The following is a 6,849-nucleotide window of genomic DNA, read 5'->3' as shown; positions in this document are numbered from 1 at the left end:
AAGGATTGCCCTGTTCATGACTTTCGTTTGACCATTTGCCTGAGGGTGCGATATTGAGGTGAAGTTCTGCTGAATTCCCATGTCTCAGCACCAGTTTTGGAACTGCTTACCATTGTCGGAGATCAGTACACGAGGTAATCCGAAATGACACACTATGTTCTTCCAAAAGAAATTCTACACGTTTTGGGCCGTGATTGTTGCGAGAGGTTCAGCTTCGACCCACTTTGTGAAATAGTCAACTTCCACCACTAGGAACCTCCTTTGTCCGTTGCTGGTGGGAATTGCCCAAGTAGGTCAATCCCCCATTGTGCAAATGGCCATGGGCTAGTGAGGTATTTTAGGTTGGCAGTAGGCCAGTGGTGGATGTTGGCGTGCTTCTAACACTTGTCACATTTTTTGACAAGCTCGGTCGCATCTGCCTTCATCATTGGCCGGTAATACCTCTGTCGTAGTTCTTTCTGAGTGAGGGCCCTGCCCCCTAAGTGTCCACTGCACAGGCCCTCATGAGTATCACGGAGGACGAGCTTGGCTTCAAAGGGTCGCAGGCAATGTAGGTAGGGGAGCGTGTAGGATCTTAAGTACAGTCGTCCGTCTATCATGGCGTATTTGGCTACCTAACGCTCTACCCTCCTGGCAGCATTATGATCTACGGGGAGGGTCTCGTGTAGCAAGAAGCTCATGAGCGGATCAATCCAGCTCGGCTCTGCTTGAATGATGGGAGCGACCTCCTCTGCTCCCCTGAGAATGCTAGGCTGAGGCAAGTTCTCTATATACACGGTCCTCGTGGTGTTATCGCCAGTGCTGGATAAAGGGGATAGGGCATCGGCCACGGCATTCTCTGATATCAGGATTTGCTGGATGAAGTATGACCGGAAGTTGAGTAGAGCTCCTCTTACTTTGGCTAAGTATGCCACCAGGGTTGGCTCATGGGCTTCATACTCATCCATAACCTGATTTACCATGAGCTGGGAATCGCTGCAGATGACGATGTGCTTGGCTTTCACATCCTTTGCCAGATTCAGCCTGGCTAGCAGCGCCTCGTACTCTGCTTCGTTGTTGGATGTCGCGAACTCAAAGCGTAGTGTGTACTCCAATTTCACACCACTTGGCCCATACAGAACGATTCCAGCTCCGCTGTCCTACCGATTTGACGATCCATCTACGTGAAGGATCCAGGGTTCTCCATCCCAATTTGGGCTTGACCTAACTAGGAGAGATGCCGCGCTGGTTGCTACTTCACGGCACTCGAGTTCAACCAGCCTGGGAACCCCGAACTCTCCCATACTAGGGGCCTCGTGCTCCACCGGCCTGGGGACTTCGGAGGTAAAGGTGCATTCTGCAACGAAATCTACCAAGGCTTGGGCCTTGATAGCAATTTGCGGTTTATACCGGAGTTCATACTCGCTGAGCTTGATGGCCCACTTTGTTAACCTTCCTGAGACCTCGGGCTTCAGCAAAACTTGCCTCAGAGGTTTGTTGGTAAGGACAATGATGGTGTGAGCTTGGATGTATGAGTGGAGCTTTCAGGCTGCTATAACCAGTGCATAGGCTAAGTTTTCTATCTTTGGGAACCCTGCAACGCTTTACTAACATAATAGACAGGTCGTTGGACCCGATCTACTTCTCTTATTATTACCAAGCTGACCACCTCGTCACTTGCCGAGAGGTATAGTTCTAAAAATCACCCACTTCGGGTCCGGTTAAGACTAGGATGCTGGTGAGGTACCTTTTGAGTTCGTCGAATGCGAGCTGGCACTCTTTGGTCCATTCGAAGCCTTTGCTTTTTATGGCCTTAAAGAAAGGTAGGCAGCGATCTGTTGACTTGGACAAAAAGTGACTCAAGGCAGCTAGCCGGCCGTTCAGCTTCTAAACCTCCTTTAAATTTTGGGGTGGTCTCATTTCTAGGATGGCTTTGATTTTGTCTGGGTTGGCCTCAATGCCTTGCCGGTTAATGATGTACCCTAGGAATTTACCCGAGGTGACACCAAAGACACACTTGTTGGGGTTTAACTTCATATTAAATCTACGTAAAATTTTGAAAATTGAATGTAAATCTTGTATTAATTCATGTGAAAATTGGGTTTTGATTATCATATTGTCTACATAACACTCTACTTTTTTGCCAATTAGTGGCTCAAACAGTTTGTTTACAAGTCTTTGAAAAGTGGCCCCAACGTTTTTCAACCCGAAGGGCATAACCTTGTAACAGTATAGGCCAAACTCGGTTATGAAAGCTATTTTCTCTTCATCATTTAGGTCCATCCTGATCTGGTTGTAGCCCGAATAGGCATCTAGGAAGCTCAGAAACTCATGCCCCGAGGTCGCGTCCACTAGACGGTCGATCCTGGGAAGTGGGAAGAAGTCCTTTGGGCAAGCTCGGTTCAGGTCGGTGTAGTCGACACATATGCGCCATTTACTATTGGCCTTTTTCACTAGAACGGGGTTGGCCACCCAGCTCGGGTAATGAACCTCCCTGATAAAATCGGCTGCAAGGAGCTTCCCAATCTCCTCGTCAACTTCCCTCCATCGCTGTGGGGCTAGGTTGCGCTTCTTCTGTCTAACGGGCCTAATTACAGGATTAGTGTTTAGCCTATGAGTTAAAATGCTAGGGTCTATGCCGGGAATTTCTGCCACTGACCATGCAAAAACATCTAAATTTTCAAGTAAGAAACTTACTAGTTGAGACCATAGGTGTGGCTCGCTCCGCGAACTACTCCATGGGTCGCTCTAGCTCGAGGTCATCTTCTATGCGTCACTCTGACACCGAAGTCTATTGGGAACTTCATTTCCAGATGGTAGGTGGAGACTACTGCTCATAAGGCATCGGTGATGGGCTGACCTACTATTGCGTTGTACGGGGAGGGTGTCGCGACCACCAGGAACTCGTGGCTGAGCCTTACCACACTAGGCCAAGTGCCGACCTCCACGGGTACAGTGACTCTCCCTAACGGTCTGACCTCCTCACCGCTGAATCCCACGAGTGGAGTGTTTGCGGGCTTCAGGTCTCTCTCCCTAACGGTCTGACCCTGCGTAGATGACGCTTGCCTGCAGGATGCTAAAAGTGCTAGCTTCAATACCTTAGCTTCATGAGGGTTGGGGTTCTTTTATACCAGAGCTCAGTCACATCAGGCATAACCGCCAGAGCAGGGGTGGTAGTTGCAAGATGCTACTACAGGTTGCTACTTCAAGGTACGGACTCGACAGGCATGCCATGCTTCTTAGAGACAGCAGGCAGAACACCGCCTAGCAAGGGATCCAAGCACTACCATCGGATCCGATAGGTACGGATGTTAGGTAGGCACGGATGTCAGGTAGTTCTCCCCATAATCTGCCAAGCTACTGTACACCCAACCACCTGGGGCAGATTTGCCTTGCACCGAGGTGCCGAGGTACACCAAGGTGCCCGCACTAGAGGTGAGCCTTAAGCAAGTTCAAATAGGAGTCTCGACGGTGCTGCCCCGAGGTGTTTCTCCCTCGGGACACTTAGCCAAAATCCGGGGTGCTCCTTTCTTAGGAAGGGAGAGCTTGGGGCCCCTTAGGAGGAGCTCGGGTCCCCTTGCATGGGGGAGCTCGGGGAGCTCCGCCTTCAGGCTTGGGGCGAATTGGGCCTTGCATACTCGGCGAGTTGTCACACCTGCTGAGTCGTTTGGTCGAGCCTCGGTGAGCTTGTTATGCCGAGTTGTGGCGAGGCTGCCACGCTGACTTGTTGCTTATGCCAGGTCATATACACATGTCCCCGTGATATGCGGTCGGGCCGAATCACCCTACATCACCACCTAAATTGATGAACGGAACCTGGAGTTCTAATGCATCAGCACCATGTTTCTCATCATTCGTGCCACACAAATTGTTTTGGTAGGTTGGATTTGTATCAAATAATCGAGGTATTTTATGATTTTTTTATGCAAAGAAGTTTGAGAAAATCAACAAGGGCAATTATGGTATTTTATGATTTTTTAAATGATGCATCAGGAGTAATTTTGCAAATGCATACGTTTTTCGTCTAGGTCAGTGATGCAAGGGAAGTTTTTTGTTGAGTTTCTAATAGTTCATGAGAGGTATTTGTTACAATGAAACTATAGGGGAGGTTTTTATGATTGTTACAAACTTTTGGGGAGGTTTTTATGATCGTTAGAAACTTTAGGGGAGGTTTTTGTATTTTATCCTTTTTGTCTTACCCAAATCTAAATCATGATTTTTTTATTCTTTTATCTATTATCTATTGGATAAATTTCTTAAACTACTGTTATGGTTTAGTTAATTAATTAATTATATCCTTACTGTTTAACTATTGTCTTGCACTACCTCTATTGTTTTGGACATCTGATATCTACATAAAAAATGAAATGTCAAATTTGCACTCCACTATTTCTTAGATTTTCAAAATAAAATTCAATTTATAAAAAAAATTCAGGAAGATATGATGCTACTTTGTCTCTGTTTTCTGTCTCCGCTAAAATTCCCTTTAGGAAGATATAAAGTGATGGTGCATGCATGTGTCTTTTATTTGATCGTTAAGAGCACCTCTATGGTTCCGTTTCTGTGACTCGTCACCATTTGGGGGACCTCTATTTGAGGAAGCGTCATCGTCTACAACCCTAGTTCAAAAGACTCCCCCTTAACAACAATGCTTCAATCTCTAATGGGGTATGTGCAGAGTAGAAAGGAAAGATTTTCAAATTTATATTCATTTAGCACTTTTTTTCTCTTTCTTAAAGAGATTTAGTAGGATTATAATAAGGAGTATTTTATTAAATTAGGAAATTTCCTTGTAGGAGACATAAAGGTGTAAAGAAGTCTATATAAAGAGTAGATAGGGCAAAGTTAAGGGAGTTTTTGGTTGATTTTCTCTTAGGCTCCGTTTGGTTTATGAGAAGATTTAGGTGTGATGGGAAAAGATGAGATGTAATGGGAAAGTGTAAAAATCTATTCTTCCATTGTTTGGTTTTATACAAGAGAAAATAATAAGAAAACACTATTTCAAGGAGAAGAGAGGAGAAGGTGAGGGAGAAGAAAACACTGTGTCTGCAACTGTATCTACGAACCCAAAAGAAGAAAGAGAAGAAGAGAGGAGAGAGGGAGGAAGGAATTGTCTCTGATCTGTGTCTATGAACCTAGATCTAAGTTCTACCATGGCAGAAATTAGATTTGGGTATGCGAAACCAGATCTGTGTCTGTGATTGTGTCTGCAAACCCAGAAGAAGAAAGAGAAGAAGAGAGGAGAGAGGGAGGAAGGGAGTGTCACCGATCTGAATTTGTGAACCCAGATCTGAGTTCTACCATGGCAGAACTTAGATCTATGTCTACGAACCCAGATCTGTATCTGCAAACCCAAAAGAAGAAAGAGAAGAAGAGAGGAGAGGGAGGAAGGGAGTGGCTGAAAGGGGGTGCTACCGCCATTGCTCTGTTTCTAGGTTCAAACGGGGAGGGGGTGCCATCGTCACTGGTTTCACCGAAGCAGAGAGTGAATAGTGGTTTCTTACATTTTTCCACTGGGGTCACACGGTTTTGGTGCGACTCCAAATCCATGATTTTGGGATCTAATATTCCACACTTTTCTCACCCCATCCCCTGTTAGACAGTTTTGTATGCCCTTAGCTTCAATCAAAATTGATGTACTTTATGAGTTTATTGTAAATGAATAAAACTACATATTTGATTCATGTTCCCTTGGTATGTTTCTGTGTATTACCCTTAAACTGGACACTTATTGAGACTCGTGTTAGTTTTGAATGTTCACAGCCAGTGGGTCGGTCTGGGGAGACTTATCCAGACAAGGCTGACACTGTGGTGCCACCAAGTCGGTTGGGGTGGCTTGTCTCAGCTACCGGGGTGAGACCCTAGGCACATACAGTGTGGGATTAATTAAATCTTTGAAATGGACCAGATTTCCAGTATTGCCCTGGACCTTGGAGATTGATGGGCAAAACTGGAAAGTTACACCCGACCCCTAGACTCGATTATGAAACTGCACTAGGTGTCGGATCGGGCTGTCTTTGATGTACCAATCAGTGAGATCCTTAGCGGGGGTCAAAACCTGGGTATGTTGGGACAATCCGAGAATTCATCTGAGTGGGTGATCATAGTGATAGGATCAGCCCCTTTGTCGGACAAAGGTAATGATCGGGGATGCATTCTCACTGTTGGAAACCAAGACTGCCGGCAGCCGATTTCAACCGTTGAAATTTGTTTTGCAAAATATATTTTATATGAGATATAAAAGTATATATATTATGGTTTCTAAAATGTTTACAAAAGGGTTTTAATTCCCAGGATCCATATAAGTGGAGAGTGCAACACTGTTCCATGCAACCGAGGGAGAGGTCCTCTCTTGTCGGGCAGTGTATGATCATTATGGGCTGAGAGGTTAAGTGTAAGACCATTGAGGATATAACCTGATGGGCTAATCTTGCATCTGCCCATAGTCCCTAGGTATTACAAGGTGGCTTGGCCCAGGGACCACTTAGGGTAAGTGTTGGGCCCATAGAGCCCATTTGATGGGTTTCAGGGGGTGCACTGTCTTTAACAGTGTATTCGACCAGGCCTTGTAACAAAGGCTGGGCCGAACCCATGTGGCTGATGTGTAGATCAATGCTTGGGTCCCATGCCATACAAGGAAGCCCAGCTGGGTAGCAGTTAGGAAGGTTAAGTGAGCACATAAGCTTAATGGGCCTAAAGCCCATTTCGAACTGGGCTATTAATTTAGTTAATTAAAGGGGCAAATTCTGAGATGGATTAGCAGTTAGGATAGGGTCTTAATCCTATCCACTCAGAGAGTCCAGATCTGAATGTGATTCAGATCTAGAAACCTCCCAATAAGATTAGGATAAAGCTAATCTAATCTGCAGA

Source organism: Nelumbo lutea, chromosome 4 (genome assembly GCF_056320005.1).
Source record: "Nelumbo lutea isolate HS-2025 chromosome 4, American lotus-T2T, whole genome shotgun sequence".
Taxonomy (NCBI): domain Eukaryota; kingdom Viridiplantae; phylum Streptophyta; class Magnoliopsida; order Proteales; family Nelumbonaceae; genus Nelumbo; species Nelumbo lutea.
Note: the sequence above shows the minus strand (reverse complement) of the source record.